Source organism: Labrus mixtus, chromosome 8 (genome assembly GCF_963584025.1).
Source record: "Labrus mixtus chromosome 8, fLabMix1.1, whole genome shotgun sequence".
Lineage (NCBI taxonomy): Eukaryota > Metazoa > Chordata > Actinopteri > Labriformes > Labridae > Labrus > Labrus mixtus.
The window spans coordinates 28,672,203-28,688,820 of NC_083619.1; the positions used below are offsets into that span (position 1 = coordinate 28,672,203).

General features: G+C 44.0%; 1 protein-coding gene across 1 annotated transcript in view; it reads right to left on the minus strand.

Moving 5' to 3' along the window:
* The window catches only part of oc90 (otoconin 90), a 433,801-nt gene that overhangs the window by 231,429 nt on the left and 185,754 nt on the right, over positions 1 to 16,618 (minus strand). The gene's annotated exons all lie outside the window — the stretch shown is intronic.

The following is a 16,618-nucleotide window of genomic DNA, read 5'->3' on the forward strand; positions in this document are numbered from 1 at the left end:
AATCAACATTTATTCTGCTGTCGCCTTCAAAGTAAGAGACTTAACTTAGTAAGAGGCCAAAAAGTAAGAGACGCCAACTTAACTAACTCGAAAAGTTAATCATATTCTCTTTCCAGCACAACTCGATCATGATTCTAATCTGAGATCTGCGGACCCTCGGATGTTAATCACAAACAGAAAAACTTCAAATTAACGATGAAAGCGGCGCTCCTCGGAGACGTTTTTTTACAATCATCCTTCACACTCGCCTGCCTCGCCACGGGGAACTCTGTTTAAAGCGAGAGAGAGATTCAGATTCATTCAGTGTCGTAAAAAAGACGAAAATGTCGCAGAATAAATCAGAAGCGGCTCCCCCCCCCCCCCCCCCCACTCCAACCGTGTGTGAGTATCTTGTCCCACTTTCCCTTAGAAGCAGCGAGAGAAGCGGGGCCGAGGCCTGTTCGAGACTCGCATTAGATCGGGTTTAAATGATTCCCCCCTAAACCTGGAGGAGCTGCTGCGAGAGGTCCTTATGAGGAGAAGCAACCCCCCCCCCCCCCCCCCCACCTTGACTCACGATGGCTCCAGGCGAGAGGAAAGTTGCCTCATTGCTATTCAGTCTATTTTTAACCCTCCTCTGGTCTGCGTGTCTTCCTCTGGAGCTTGTGTTCTGCTGATTCCCAGGAAAGGAGAATTACTGAAATCCTTCCCCAATCTCAACCCTCAGCTAGCGAACGCCGTCGAGCAGCCGATGAGAGCCGGGCCTTTATCCAACGCGCCCTTTATTTGTCCTTATAAGAGAGGCAGCAAAAAAAAACTGATAGGGCGGATTGTTTAAAACGGTTAAGCTGAGTCGGAGCTTCAGGAGGAGAATGAGGCTCCAGAAAGACGAGGTGCAAGCAGCGTGCAAAATGAGGCTGAACGCCAAAGATGAACAGAACACAGCTCACGTCTCTGTCTGCAGAACGCTACCTCTCCGATTAATATTGTTTAAGACTTATACGTACATACTCGCATCGAAAACAGAATTAATCAGAGCTGTCTAAGCTTTTACTTAAGGAGAACTTTGACGGTAAATTTGCACAAAATCTTGTTAGAAACGGGAAATCTTTCTTCATAATACATGTTAACTTTGCATACACAAGCGGGTTATTTTTACACAAAGGACAGAAGTAGTTCATATTATAACTGAAAGAACTGTCTGATGTAAAACAAAGTCGATTTCATGTTAGCTTAATGAAGCTTTGTTTTGAAATGGTCAACCAATTTATGTACAAAAACACAGATTTTTGACAAAAATCTAAACTTTCGGTGACCCTGCTTTCAGCCATTAGACTCCACAGTGTAGAGCACAGAGAACGTAGCGGTCTAATGCAGACTGTCTATGCACTGTGTACTGGTCACAGGATATAATCATCACTCCCCCCCTCCTATTGGCTAGGAGTGAATTCTCCTGATAATATCCTGCTGTGTTCTCACATCAGATCATTGGGACTCCTGGCAGGAGAAACTCCAGATGAAGTCTGAGTGCAAACATCAGTAGGTTTTTCAGGTGTTTTCTGCAGGTGTGAAAGCTCAGGTCACAGGATAAATGTCTCTCCTGGATCTCTCTAGAATAAGTCACGTCTCAGTGAGGCGGCAAAATCAAATGCAATTTCATCGTTCTTGCAGTATGAGCAAACACATCACAAAAGTCTGAATTTATCCCAATGAATAAGAAAATGCTTTCTTACTCAGCATGAAGATTGTTAAACCTCTGGATGAAGGCCTGGATAAATAATGTTCAGGATTTCAATGCCATCAGGTAAAGCTTTGCAACAAAATAAATATCGTTATCACAATTTTGAACGATGTAATCGTACATCGTTAATTATTCTCATGTTGTGCAGACTTTCATCCATGCAGTCATGATATGTGTGTGTAAATCACATGTCAGATGTATCCATCAAGAGTGGAGCTCTTCATTTCCATTCCCATAGTCGCATTAGAGGCAGCATACATTATCTTCAGTGCATCCGTCTGCATCGCCCCTCAGGCCGTCAAAATGTCCCAGAAATTAAGCCGTTTGCCATTTTACCCGGACCTGCTCATTCCAGGGTGTCAGACCCCTGACAGCTCTGCAGGGTCGCACCATGACAGCTCATCAATTCCACAGAGCCGTAATTTGAGGGTTCAATGACGAGGTGACAGAAAATGAGGGACATTTCTCTCTCTCTCTCTCTCCGTTCACATGCACAGAGCTTTACGACGGCGAGCGCTCAGCAAGGACGAATATGTTTATTACCCCCGAGCCGTCACCTGACTGTGTCAGGGCTGCAGGGGCCCTGCACGGGACGAGTGAAGACAGGCCCTAACCTGAATAATGGAGGGAGACATGGGGAAGGTTTTCATGCTCTGCAGGAGCTTTTACTCTCATTGCATGTCCCCACTGGAGGTTACAACCTGCACATAGTGGGATATAGTGTTGTCCACTCGGAGGGTTTCAACAACCTTCTTTTCTGCTGAGTTGTCTTTGAATCATGTTTGAGTGTGGAGCAGAAATCTTTCTCATTTCAAAGGAATATCCCAAAAATGTATTCTGATTTGCACTTGTCCTTCATTCCGCTAACAGGGATTGTTTAATATTTTTGATGTATGACTAGTAGATGTATAAGCCACAGGAGATGCCTGTCAGCCTGGCCCCTAAAGGCCCTGACACACCAAGCAGACGGCTAAGAACTGGGTGAAAGCATGGAGACTACAGCGGCACGGTCAAGGGGCTTTCCTGAACCTGAGAGGAGAGCTGGAGAGAAATGAAACCTCCCAACAGAACTTTGGACAACCTGAACTATCCCTTTAACTGAGACAGGATGATTTACTCTGCTTTGCGTCATCCATAACAACGACTGAACCTTTTTAACTTAATTAAAAATGTGAATTAAATTCCTTATATGTTCCTTTTTAATGATAAAAATTGGTGTGCACGCTAGTTTGATATCACCTGAAAGAAATCCTTAAAGTGTTCTTAATAATATATTTGCAGATGTCTGATTTTAACGCTCTGATTTGTGTTCAGAGCTTCCTCAGGGGACTTTAACCCCTCACCCCTCCTGTACTCACATCTGAACCTCTCCCCGTCTCGTTCCTCTCTTCTCACTGCAGCCCGCTGTCTTCTCTGAAGGTCATTAACCTCTCGGTTTGTCGACCTGTGTTTCACACATCACCACTTACGTTTTCCCTTCTCGCCCCGATCGTTCCCGCCGCCTTACTTATTTGTGTTTGTTCAGACCGTGTTGTTTTTAGCGTAGCATGAGTAATGACCTTATTAATTTGTCAGGCAGGCTGGTTTCTGGTCCATTTCCCTCACACAAGGCGAGTCCTCAGAGGGCTCCTTTCATACAAATCTGACACTTAATGTTCGCCATGGTGGAAACGTGTATCAGTTATTTATAACCGGGACAAATCACAGCTCCCACATTACTACACTGGCTGCCAGTCAAATATGGACTTCATATTAAGATGCTGTATCATGTCTATAAACCCCTCTATTTCAGTCCTGCTCAGAACAGGCTGTTTCTGTGTCTGTACCTTTAAATATGTAAATGAGCTGTGTCTGACCACGCCCCCTCTCTGGAAGGGCTTGGGTGTGCTTTCTTGCTCCATGTCCTATTGTTTACGGTGAGAAGGCAGACTCAGAGGGCAGAACTAACACCTAGCTGTGGGAGTGTCACCCACCTGGGGGAGGGGCTACTGCCCTTTGTGATGTCATGAAGGGAAAATCTCCAAACGGTCTGTTTGAGTACACATTTTCTGAAAAGTGGAGCAGGCGGAAGACAGAGAGGATGGACTTTTCTCATCATTGGGGGGTTTGTAGATAGACTAGAGACATATTAGAGTTAGAGAAACATGGTGAAGTGGATTTTACAACATGTGACGTGTTTTTAAATCCTCTTCCTCTTCCTTTTCACTTTGACTTTGAGATAATCCACACGTCTGCTCTCTGTGTGTTTGACAGAGTCTATCAGAGTCAAATATCTTATACATCATAATAATAAAAAAATGGTTTTGTATAGCACTTTTCTGGATACTCAAAGGCGCTTTGACAAGGAAAAAAACAACAACCATAAAACAAAACAAAACGACTAGGACAGTACAACGAAGAAGTAATGCAAGGGGAGACGATGGGAGTTAGTGGTTGTAGGCAGTGATGAAGAGGTGAGTTTTTAGGGATTTCTTGAAGGAAGTGAGTGTGGGGGAGTGTGACTTTATATGTTGCCTGCTACATTTGCAGACATTTTGACTTGTAGTAAAAGTAATTCAAGCCTCTTTTGCTTTTGATAACCTCAAATCAGGTGTTTATCTGGACTTGTCAGGGGACTGTGGCATATATTAAGTGTAATGAGATATATTAGACAAACACACTCCACAACACAAGGCGAGGGTTTAAACACTAATCCAACAACCACATGTTGAGCATTTACAGAAACAAAGAACCCATCAACAGGTGTTTGTGTGATGGAGTAAATCAAGCTTACTGTCATCAGAAGTTCTCCTCTCTTTAAATCCTCGATCCACATGTCCAAACCGCTGTGTGGACGTTTGATAACCGACTTTAAGAAGAAACAACAGGAAGGAGACAGATTCATTTCTCAAGAGGCCCTCTCACTGATCTACAACACTTCCTCCTTCAACAGGTCACATGACACTGAGCTGACCAATCAGAGGCTAGGAGGTCTTCTCCTGGTGAATGTTAGGGTACATTCAGCAGATTGTGATACAGTTTCAAAGATGCTGCAGGAACTTTTTAAACATAACAACATGTTAACCATGAGTTTGAAGCACAAAGCATGTAAACGAGTGACGGTATGAACATAAAGTCCTTCAATAAACTGACTTTTTTAAAGACATCCATATTCTTCTCATGTTCTCCTTTCATGTTGTCAGTCTGTGAAACCTGTAGAGTATCTTTGCATGATCTGCAGCTCTAAAAACGTCCTTATTAATCTGATACTGGAGTCAGTAAAAACTCTTATTTCAGCCTCTGTCTGAAATGGTTTGTTTCTGTTGCTGTCTCTTTAAGGCCCCGCCTCTCCACAGGCCCACTTTCCTCTGATTGGCCGGCTCTCTGGAAGCCCACCCGGGTGGGGGGCAGAACACTGCAGGGCTGCAGAATTGCCTTGCTCACCTCAGCAGTGCTCAGGAAGTGAACTGACACCTCTCCAGCTACCAGACCACTTCCAGACGTGGTCTGCACCGGGACTTGAACCGGCGACCAGTCCCTACAGACTGAGGTACTGCCCACATAGAGGCTTCACCAGCTTACGTAGAGGCCTGAAGCCGCTTGTGAAATTTTCGGTTTCATATCGGTGAACTATCGCGTGATTTGGAGAGCAACCCATTTAGCGCCCTCTGCAGACTGATCATGGGATTACTCCAACATCTGTTTACCTCATTATTGTGTTGCAGTACTCGATATCGGTCTTGGTTTAAAGACCAGTCCCAATACCAGTTTTTCAAGGTCTCTGTCTCGTTTCGAAATCAAAAGCATCTTTACTCGTCTCGATCTCAGACCGAGGGGACTCCGGATTTTAAATTAAGACCACCACTGATCGGCTATTTTTCCATGGTGTCTCTGTGATTAGAAGGACAACAACATGATTTTTCTCACCCTGTCTTGGTCTTGGTCTTGGTCTTGGTCTTGGTCTTGGTCTTGACTCGGTCTCGACCCCTAAATGTCTTGGTCTTGTCTCGTTCTTGGAGCTCTCTGGTCTCTGGTATGTTTTGGTCTTGGTCTTGTCTAGGTCTCGATCCCTAAATGTCTTGGTCTTGGTCTTGGTCTTGGTCTTGACTCGGTCTCGACCCCTAAATGTCTTGGTCTTGTCTCGTTCTTGGAGCTCTCTGGTCTCTGGTATGTCTTGGTCTTGGTCTTGTCTAGTTCTCGATCCCTAAATGTCTTGGTCTTGGTCTTGGTCTTGATCTTGTCTAGGTCTCGATCCCTAAATGTCTTGGTCTTGGTCTTGGTCTTGTCTAGGTCTCGATCCCTAAATGTCTTGGTCTTGGTCTTGGTCTTGGTCTTGACTCGGTCTCGATCCCTACATGTCTTGGTCTTATCTCGTTCTTGGAGCTCTCTGGTCTCTGGTATGTCTTGGTCTTGGTCTTGTCTAGGTCTCGATCCCTACATGTCTTGGTCTCAGAGCTCTCTGGTCTCGGGTATGTCTTGGTCTTGGTCTTGTCTAGGTCTCGATCCCTACATGTCTTGGTCTCAGAGCTCTCTGGTCTCTGGTATGTCTTGGTCTTGTCTAGGTCTCGATCCCTACTTGTCTTGGTCTCAGAGCTCTCTGGTCTCTGGTATGTCTTGGTCCCAGTTAGAGTGGTCTCCACTACAACACTACCTCCTGATCTGAAACTTTGCCCTTGTTTAGTTTGGGCATCCAGCATTGTAACACTACATGTGAGTTTTAAAATGTGGATCAGCAGAATTCAGGTGGACTTTAATGATTCTGTGATTAAACCTCTCCGGCTCATTTGATGTGATTCAGCTCCAATAAGAGCAAACTGGGATTGCCCTGTCCCTCTGAGGTCTGTTAATGCACGACTGAAAGAGAGTGTGGGTGGAAAAAAAAAGGAGTGGAAAAGCTCGGTCACCCGTCTCTAGTTAAATAGAGGTTAATAATTACACAGATTAATGTTCCTGAGTCTGGGCTCTGGACCCATCAGGGTTAAAAAAAACAGAGGCTCTGCAACAAACCTGACGTTATTAAATCAAATAATCAAGAGTGGAGACTCAGTCGGGCACACAGAGTGTCTTTTTTCCCCTGTAGGATTATCGCTCATCATCACACGGTGGAAAGAAAAGCAGAAGAAGAAAAGAGGGTTTGTGTTGTTTTGTCATTGTTGACTGAATCTGGGTCAAACATGATCCCACAGTAAGACTCCTTCTCATTCTGCCGTGGTTTTAAAAGGAGAAGTTGATTATAAAAAAAGAAAAACCCTTCAGATTAAAGAAGTGACTCGCTGATTGGAGCAGACAGAGACTCAACAGATTGATGCGGTGCAAGGAAGCAGAATGTAATTCCTGTTTGTAATGCTGTTATCCTGCTCGCAGGACCTCTGAAACAACCTCAGAGAAAAAGTCTGCTGACGTAATCCAGCTGTGTCCAAACCGAAGACGTCGGCACACAAGAGACGTTGCATGCATGAGAGACTTCTGTCAGTGTTAGTGTGAGTCTTTCCTTTCAAAGCGTGATGACTGAGATGAGGTTTGTTTGTTTGTTTGTTTGCGCTGCCGTTAAACTTCACCGCCAACTCAAAACTCAGAGAGTGTATTCGTCTAGTTTCTCAACACACTTGATTTAAAGTCTTTATATGTGATTCTTCACACTTAAATGTAGAAATCAAGTATATCCTCTGAAAATAACTCTGTGAGTCATGACTGTCTACAATGGGTGTAACACCCGAGTCCCACTGTCTGTGATGTTTTCAGAGTTTTCAGAGTCCTATCTTCACTTTGTTTACATCGCCCGGACGGCCGGCTGACTCCTCCCCTCGTGTATAAAAGTTGTTTAATTGAGGGACTAGAGAAAAGAAGAATAACATACTGTACTCACTGCTTAACTGTGTTTCTAGATCACGCTCATTTCAGGTAAATTTACATGCAGTGTGAAGATACGAGCATAATAAAGATCGCTAGCATTAGCATGCTAACACAACAATGCACCGCAAGTTGTTTTGGTTTCATGCTGGTGCTCAATGGTGACATCTGCTGGATCAAAAAATCACATATAAAGCCTTTAAGGCTTAATCCAAAGTCCAGATAAAAATCTGAATTATAAGAAATTCAAATCACAACATAAGGCCTGCGTCCTTTATAAGTATATTTTTTCCAATGGAGCACAATTTACCCGAGTGTCTTCAAATGAGACATCTGAATGTATCTGGCGTCAGTGTGTTAGAAGACCAAGAGGTCTTTGTCCCGGCAGCAGAAGCCAGGCTCTCGAGTAGCCGGAGCTCCCCCGACCTTCAGCGAGCTGACGACTACCACCACCTGACGACCCCTGACGACCAGCCACCACCATCGGACTGTGTCGTCCCCAACAACCACCGCCGTCCTGCTCCGACCTCCACCTCAGCGGCAAGGAAGTGTGGACAACAGGAAAGCGAGGAATACAAAGGAGAAATCCTTCCTGCAGCTTATCCCCTATCCGCCTATCCCATTTTTCTTTTGTAACGTAACAAAGAGTCTTTTACCTCCTCTGTTGTAAAGCGTCTCGAGATTACACTTGTTATGAATTGTCGCTGTACAAATAAAGATTGATTGGCCAGGATATATTATCCCCTCCTCCACCTTTTCAAACAGTCCTCTCCTCCACCTTTTCAAACAGTCCCCTCCTCCACCTTTTCAAACAGTCCTCTCCTCCACCTTTTCAAACAGTCCCCTCCTCCACCTTTTCAAACAGTCCCCTCCTCCACCTTTTCAAACAGTCCCCTCCTCCACCTTTTCAAACAGTCCCCTCCTCCACCTTTTCAAACAGCCCCCCTGTGGTCTAAATGAAACATCTGTGCTGTGCTTTGGTCAAAATAAAACATGAATCAAGCACCAGAGGAGGTTTGTGACCCTGTATAAACCAGCTCTCTCAGAACGCTCCGTTTTGGTGTGTGTGTCTCTTTAAATGCAATGACTCTGTATTGTAAGACTTATGCAGACCACAAACAAAGGACTGGATGGGTTTATTTCACATGTTGTGGGTCAGTAGACACTCAGGTTACATAAATATATGTTCAACAACACTGAAGAAGTGGATTTTAAATATTATGTCTCCTTTAAGACTGAGGGGAGTGAAACATGGGTCATTGACTCTTCTTCCTTTAAACATCCAAGACAGACACCATGTTTGTAGTCTTTGTCCCTCACACATCAATCTTTCTTGATTCCAGTGTGAATCATTCCTCACGTCTTACTTCAGCACGTCTTTACAGTCCCTCGCTGAGATCTCCGTTCACTCGTACACACTCCCTCACATGTGTGCACGGCCTTGAACACAATCACACATGTGTCACACTTGTTACACACCAGGCGACATGCTGATGGCGGGGTGGCTCATCAATGTCGGCATGTGAAGTGCAGGTGAGCGTGGCATGAATAGGAGGAGCAGTGCAGTGTGTGTGTGTGTGTGTGTGTGTGTGTGTGTGTGTGTGTGTGTGTGTGTACCACTCTCTCTCTCTCCTCTCTTCTGTTTCTGATCTGTCAGATAAACTGAGTTAAAATCTGCCCGACATCCAGAGAATCTGCTTCCTGTCATCACACAGAGGATGAACACACAGAGCTGAGGTCAGAAGTCCTCACGTCAACAGCCTGAGCCTCTTCCCGCTTTAAGATTATAAAAATAAAAACTAATGTTGTTTACCAAAGCTTCACTGAGTCTGCTCTTGAATATTTGGACGACATATTCAGAAGCAGAGTTTTGCATTTTGAATAATTTAACCAGGTCAAATGTGTTTTTTTAAGGCAAACATTGCAGAGACAGCAGCTGACAAAGAATAAAAAGCGGCGCCAGAATCCAAACATGATGTGAAATCACATCGTCATAAAGAGGCCGCTGCAGCAGACCACGAAGCAACACAAGCCGGCTCGAGTACGGGAGAGCCGGGGGGGGCCCGCTGTGGAAATAGAGCTCAACAGTGAGGTTCTGGAAGTAAAAATCCTTTCATTTTCTCCATAGCAAATTTGATAATTAGCCATGATGTCATAATAACCATCCAAGGTAGACTGACCACGAGTGGGAAACGACCTGAAGACGACACAGGTTCATCTGAAATCAACCTCGTTCTTAAGAACAACAAAGTTTACGATATCGTAGAAAAAGAACTACACTACCCACGATCATAGAGTGTCACAAAGACGCTTGCTGTTACCATGGCGATGGTTCCCGCCCATCAGCAATGTATGCGAACGGATAGCTATGCTAGCAGGCTAGCTAGTTAGTTAGCTAAAACGAAACATACTAATAACCTTCTTATGCAGCAGTGAATGTAATGTCCAACAACACAAAGTGCAACACTGTGTTAACAGTATGAACACGCTAACAACGACTTACATTCAAGAAGACGCAGCATCATTCGCAATGGATTGTGGGATGTGTAGTTCCTTGACTCCAGCAGAAAAACAGTCTTGTGCCTCGGTCCTTTCTCTGTTTTCTAACGCCGTTTTTGCGCTGGGTAGCTGGTTGTCTTGGTTACAGGCGTGAATCTCTTGATATGAACATTTTGTGAAATGTCAACAGGTGGGTTTGATCTTCCGGAGGCAGAACAGCCCAAAAAGTGAGCGGTCACTGTTGAGCTCTACTGTGCACTGATGGAAACTGAAGTCATTATGCTGCAGTGGATTTTCACAGCTCAACACATGAATCATCTTGTCCTCTCTAAGAATGTCTCTTCAGTGTATGTGACAAGTCCTGCAATTCTGCCAACACCTAGATGTTTCTTTTTTAGAGGCAGAAATCGTCATATTTGAAAGAGAGGGTGAAGCAAGCGTGGAGTTAGCCAATGCTAAGCTATCAAAGCTACACAGTCAGTGCTCATTTCTAATTATAGTCAAAGGGGTCCGTTGGTTAAAGTACATCCAGGAACAAAAACTGTTCTTATACCTGTCTGTAAATGTTTGTATTACTGCTCTAAAGTTGGACATTTTAACATGGGGCTCTATGGACACTGACTCACTTTTGGAGACAGCCTCAAGTGGACACTCAAGGAACTGCAATTAGAGCGTCATTTCCTAGCCCCAGATGTTACAAATTGGACAGTTTTTATTGGTTGTTTTTTAACCCTAGGTGAGTCAGTAGGTTCATCCTTCCTCTGGTTCTGGTGCAGCTTTGTTTAAAGGGTCGTAATAAGTCTTCAGATCTCCACAGCAGCAGCTCCGTTAATTTGAAAAACTGCTGAGTTGAGCTTTTCCAGACCTGCCTGAGCCAAAATGCAATCAGACTTAATTAAGCTGGAGAGCAAATCACATTTTCTGCAGAGCGTTTATTAAACATATTTCATCATAGATGGATATAAACACACAGGATTAAATAGTCTATTGAATACAGGCTGTGTGAGGCGGGTCTGATGAGTTATGTTTACTGATTAGTCAGTGCTCCTCTCTTTGCCAAATTCACTTTGTGTTCAACATTATTAGTTATCATGTGAAAAGAAAAGTATCTTTACCCAACATAATCTCAAGATGAATAAAATGCAGAGGAAATTAATGAATATGAAATATATTTGATTTTCTGATCCATTAAAAGACAAAAACACAAAGACGACAGCAGCAACAAGCAGCTCCTGTGTTTTAGATTTCAATTTCTCTGGTCTGGTATCTATTTTCTGTTTTGCTTAATTTAAACTTTTTTTTATCAAGTCAGCAGACTTCCTAGGATATAACGGATGAGTAAACTACCCCTATCCGATTATTTAGTGAAACTAAAAGTCCAATCAGTGAGATGTGTAGTGAGTGAGATGATAAAGTGATCTTCCTATCTGATCAGACATTAAGGAAACATGTTGAAGTGCTGGCTTCTCTGACAACAATGCAGCAGTCAGTATGTCCTCCTTCTAACTTTAGATTCTGCTCCTGAATGATCTGGATTTGTTTGGACCAGAGAAGGGAGGCGCTTTTAAGACGACCCCCCCCCCCCCCCCCCCACGCGGCCATTTTGGACGTCCCTTGGTTTGTCAGATATGAGAGCAGTTATCAGGTCAACAGGTGTTGCAGCGATGGAAGCGGGTCAAGAGAAGTGGTTCAGATAGAAGTGATTGTACCCGACCTAAAAAGCCTCTGCATGTTTCTAATAAGCTCCACGAGCAGAAACGTGCTCAAACTAGGATCAATATTGGAGATGCTTTTGAAAAATGGAGAGAGGTTAGAACACAGAAAGGTTTACAGACCCATGCAGAGCTGGATAAACACTGAAGCTTCAGAGTCCACCACATGGTGACCTGAGTGAGCATCCACTCTAGAGAGGGGGGGGGGGAGACAGCTCTCTATGATGTTTAGAATTTGGACTGCAGTACCAATTTTAAACAGTAGGAGTCAGAGTTACATACTGCTCCTTTAAATGTGAATTATATTTCAAAGTTACGCCTTCCTTACACTAGGCGATTCAGACTAGTTGTCAGCAACTCAGAGAGTTTTTAGTCACCGACTGAGATTTTACAAAGAGTGGGGATCTTACAGAGTCATGAGTGCAACTAGATTTCTTTTTAAAATGATGTCCCATCGTACACAAGTGGAAATTCACCACTACAAATTTGGGCAGAAAAAAGGAAAGATGGAGAAACTGGTGGAGTCGTGCAGAGAGTAAAAGTGCCTCTTTGAAGCATCTTCCCCTTTGTACCACTTAGATATCCAGGGAATAATGATTGAGTTTGTCCTGAGCATACTCACCGGGGATTTCAAGGGCTGCAGCATTTTCTGTCACCTTTTCCTGTCTCCTCTCTATCGTGGTACAAAGGGGAGGACAAGTCAAAGAGGTATTCAGTTTCTCCTACTTTTCTACAGTCCAGGGGAATCACACGTTCTTTCGCCTCCAGGCCATGTTTACTTGTTTGGTGCTGGCGAGACCGCTCTTATTGGCCTTTAAAAATGGTCCTTCATGACCTCCACTGGCTCCCCGTCCCCCCAGCGTGTCCACTTCAAACTCCTCATCCTCACCTTTAAAGTCCTCCATAACCTGGCTCCTCCCCCCTACCTGTCTGAGCTCCTCCACTCTGCTGACTCAAACCTCCTGTCCCCCAGTGGCGATTCTAGAGTCTGTTGGGGCCCTAGGCAAAATTAATTGGGGGCCCCTCCAACCACCATTAAGTCAGCCAGTGTCCAGATGCTCTTCCTCTTTCTTCTTTAACTCCAACACAGATCATTCCTTCTCATTTTCCTTCAGTGACTTTCACTGACAAACTTTGGTTTTCACAGGAATAATACACGAGATGCTAAGATGCTAATGGGGCCCCATTAGGGAGGTTTCCTATTGTCATTTCAAAAATTGCACATTTTGAGCTACAGAAACTCTTTTACTCCCACTGCAATACACATTTTAAACAAGGCTAGATAAGCAATGTTTTTTAAATGTGCATATGTTTTTACCTATTTAGGGTACTTTTAGCTATTTGTGACCTAATGTGAGTGTTAGTGTGAATGTTTGTATGTTTTCATGTTGAGCCTCAACAAAAGGTCATTTTCTGTCACGATGTGATAGACAATAAAGTTTTTTGAATCTTGAATCTACTGCTGTGGTTTTCAGTTTTTCAGCACTCGAGGACCCCTTACTGGTCGAGGGCCCCAAGCAGTAGTCTGCCTTGCCTGTTGACGAGCAGCGCCTCAGCCTGTAACCACCGGTCCTGGGGGGACAGGGCCTTCTCCATCGCCGCTCCCATCCTCTGGAACTCACACCCAGAAAACATCAGAGACCCCTCCTCACTCCCCGACCTCCAAGAAATCCCTAAAAACTCCACTCTTAAACATCGCCTACAGCCACTAACAAACTCTGCCCTCCTTCTCTTAGATTATTTCTTTGTTGTTTTGTTTTCACTCTTTAGTTTTGTTGTTATTGTCAGAAAAGCGCTTTAGAGCTCAGATTGAGTTTGAAGACCACCTCACACCAAACATCGGGATCACAGGAGAACTCCAGCAAAACTTTTTTACCCCGGCTTTAGAAATGTGTCTGTGACTTTGACATCTCTTCTAAGGTTGTTAGGTGTTCGGGCAGCATTAGCCCCTCCTTCCTTTTTGCTAACACCCGTAAATCTCCCCATTAAAAAAGCTCTGCAGATGAAATGTTAGTTTATTTGTCGAGCTGGATGCAAGTTCTTAGCAGCACCAGAATATGTCCCAAGTAATCCAATACTTTATAGAATGTTACATAACCTCTCCAAAATCCTGAAACAAGCTGCAGTGAAAACACACACATCTCCCTGGTGTGTTCCGAACGATATAAGTTTTTAATCCTCTGTACATGATTACAGAGCTGGTGGAGATTTCTCTGCACTATGACGATGTCGGGGAGTCACGGAAGCTGCCGAGGCCGGCTGCAGAGATGATCATGTTTGAGGGGAACGCGGCAGTTTGAAGCTCGCTGCAAATAACCGAGCATGCTGGCATCATATCTGAGAGGCAGCCTGAGGGGATGAGTCATCCAGAGGACTTTCTTTTTTTTACCCCCTCCTCCTCCTCCTCCTCCTCCTCCTCCTCCTCCTCATTCCTCCAGTCCTGTGCTTGTAATCTGCTGCGCTCAGCTCCTCGTCCTATGGCTGCTGGTTTTCCTCGTCGTTTGGCGTGCGAGCTGCAGCGTTAGTCATCTGTAATCACGTCGGTAATCAGAGGATGCTGGGAGATTATCAATACGGGAACATTTTCTCTGATACTGATTGTCCACTTGAGCTGAAGGCAGTCAAGATGTTTCGCGTTTGAGAGAAGAAAAACTCACGTTTGAATTTGTGATTATGAGATCAGACAGAAGTCATTTGCATCATCTTTTCACTCGGAGTCTGAATGTGCCGTTTAATTTGTCCTCGTTTGTTTCTCTCTTCACGTTGATTTGCTTTTGTTTTCTTTGCTGTTTGTTGATGATAATAAAACCCAGAAAGAATCATAATTATGTCTCTGTTAGTAACACATGACTTGTGTTGTTGGGGCTGAATAAATCAAGTCTCTTCTCACAGCTTTTTTTGGACTCAATTTTTGGGCCTTTTTTTAGATAGGGCAGCTGAAGAGAGACAGGAAATGTAGGGAGGAGAGAGAGAGGAGGGGGGTGACATGCAGCAAAGGGCCGAGGTCGGATTCAAACCCACAGCCGCTTCAATGAGGACTACAATCTCTGTACAACATAACCGCTAGGCCCCACTTCTCACAGCTCTTCTATCCCTGTCAATCTCTGAAACAATCATCGACTATCATCATGTGACAGATCAGTGGTACTCAGCCTCGTTAGACTTAAGAGTCACTTTGACCCCAAAGAATATTTCTGCAAGAGCCACAATCAAAAAACCTCTTTCTTTCCTAAAATATGTGTGAGGGGAAACACAGTGACATGACTTGCAAAGAATAATTTATGCTGACAATGTTTCACTTTTTTAAATAATTACTTTTGATTTTTTTTTTCCAAATAGGACCTAAAAGAGCCACAACTAGTCCCAACTGAGCCACATGTGGCTCAAGATCCTCGGGTTGAGTATCACTGTAATAGACCATTGGTTCCCAACCTGAGGTCTGCGGCCCCTTCAGGTGGGCGGGAGGTTTTCAAGGTTAGGGGCGAGGTTAGTTAATTTATGTAGCATCTTTGTAGGAGCCATAAATGTAAGTTGATTGTGTATTTGGTGTCATGGGTTGTTTACTGATTTGTTTATTGTTTACGGTCTGCTTGTTACTTCTGGTGGGTGTGTTCACCGGAAATCTCGTGGTGATGGCAGTGATTATATGGGCCGCACTCACCTGTTCACCTGGTTTTTGGCTTGGATGGAGAGAGGGGGTGAGCGTGGGAAGAGAACATTTCTGTTGATCACCACACTGCACTGCGATCGCGAGTTGATTTGATGACTCGACAACAGCGGTTGTAGTATCTTGTGTTGTTTTTTTGGAAGAATAAATGAATAAAGCATCTTGGATCTGGAAGTCATTTATAACGACAGAGCGTCACAGCTTCACTCCCGTGTTTAGTCCCTCGCAGCACTCTTTTTTTGACGACCTGCAAAGGCCGATATAACCTTTCTGACACCAGAAAATTCAAGGTGCTTAACAAAGGCACAGAAAACATTTCAAACATTTCATAAAATATGTGTGTGCATTCAAGAAATACACATTTTCTACAGAATGCACACGCCATTTACACAAACTAGACGTGTGTGTGCATGTACATACAAGCATAACAATAAACATGTGCACATGCAGACGGGAAAATACCTGCACACACAAACACAGAATTAAAACGTTTTAAGAAAGCAATAAAAAGGTAAAAACAGCGGGACACATTTAACAAAGTAAAGCAACAATATGTAGAAATTATTTTGGCGCTGCAACTACACTGTTGCTAAACAATCAGTGCTGTGACGCCTTCCCCTCAGACAACATGCGTTTGTTACTGTTGCTTTGAGAAATGATGGTTGAAGGGTTTCTGCAGCATCATAAAGTTTAGAGGTGTTGTTCCTCCACATTGGAGACCTCGTCTTAAAGTCGAGGTTTTACACACTGAGTCTCAGAACGGACGAGGCAGCATGCAGACGAGTCCCCCTCTGAGTGATTTATTAAAAAGAGGCCGCTGCAGGTCGGACGCTGTAATGATGTTGATCAGCACCACCTTCACCTCGGTTTCCCATGGGTCGCTGCTTCTTACAGGCCACACAGATCACCTCAGCACCAGAGTCATCAGCCTCAACACCTGTCAGGGCGTGTGGTGTTTCATCATCTGCCTCTAACAGCGGGCACTAAGGGGCATGTGCAATCTCTGGCCACTTGGCAAACTTACCTCTTACTTACTTACCCTTGCACTTACTCATATTTGATAATGCACTCACACCTGTATTAATATGAATGATATTTTCTTTTCTTACTTACTCACTTTTCTGATTATCTTATTATTATTTTACTTTTATCATTGATATTATTGCTCGGGACTGGAGTACTGCATTTCCT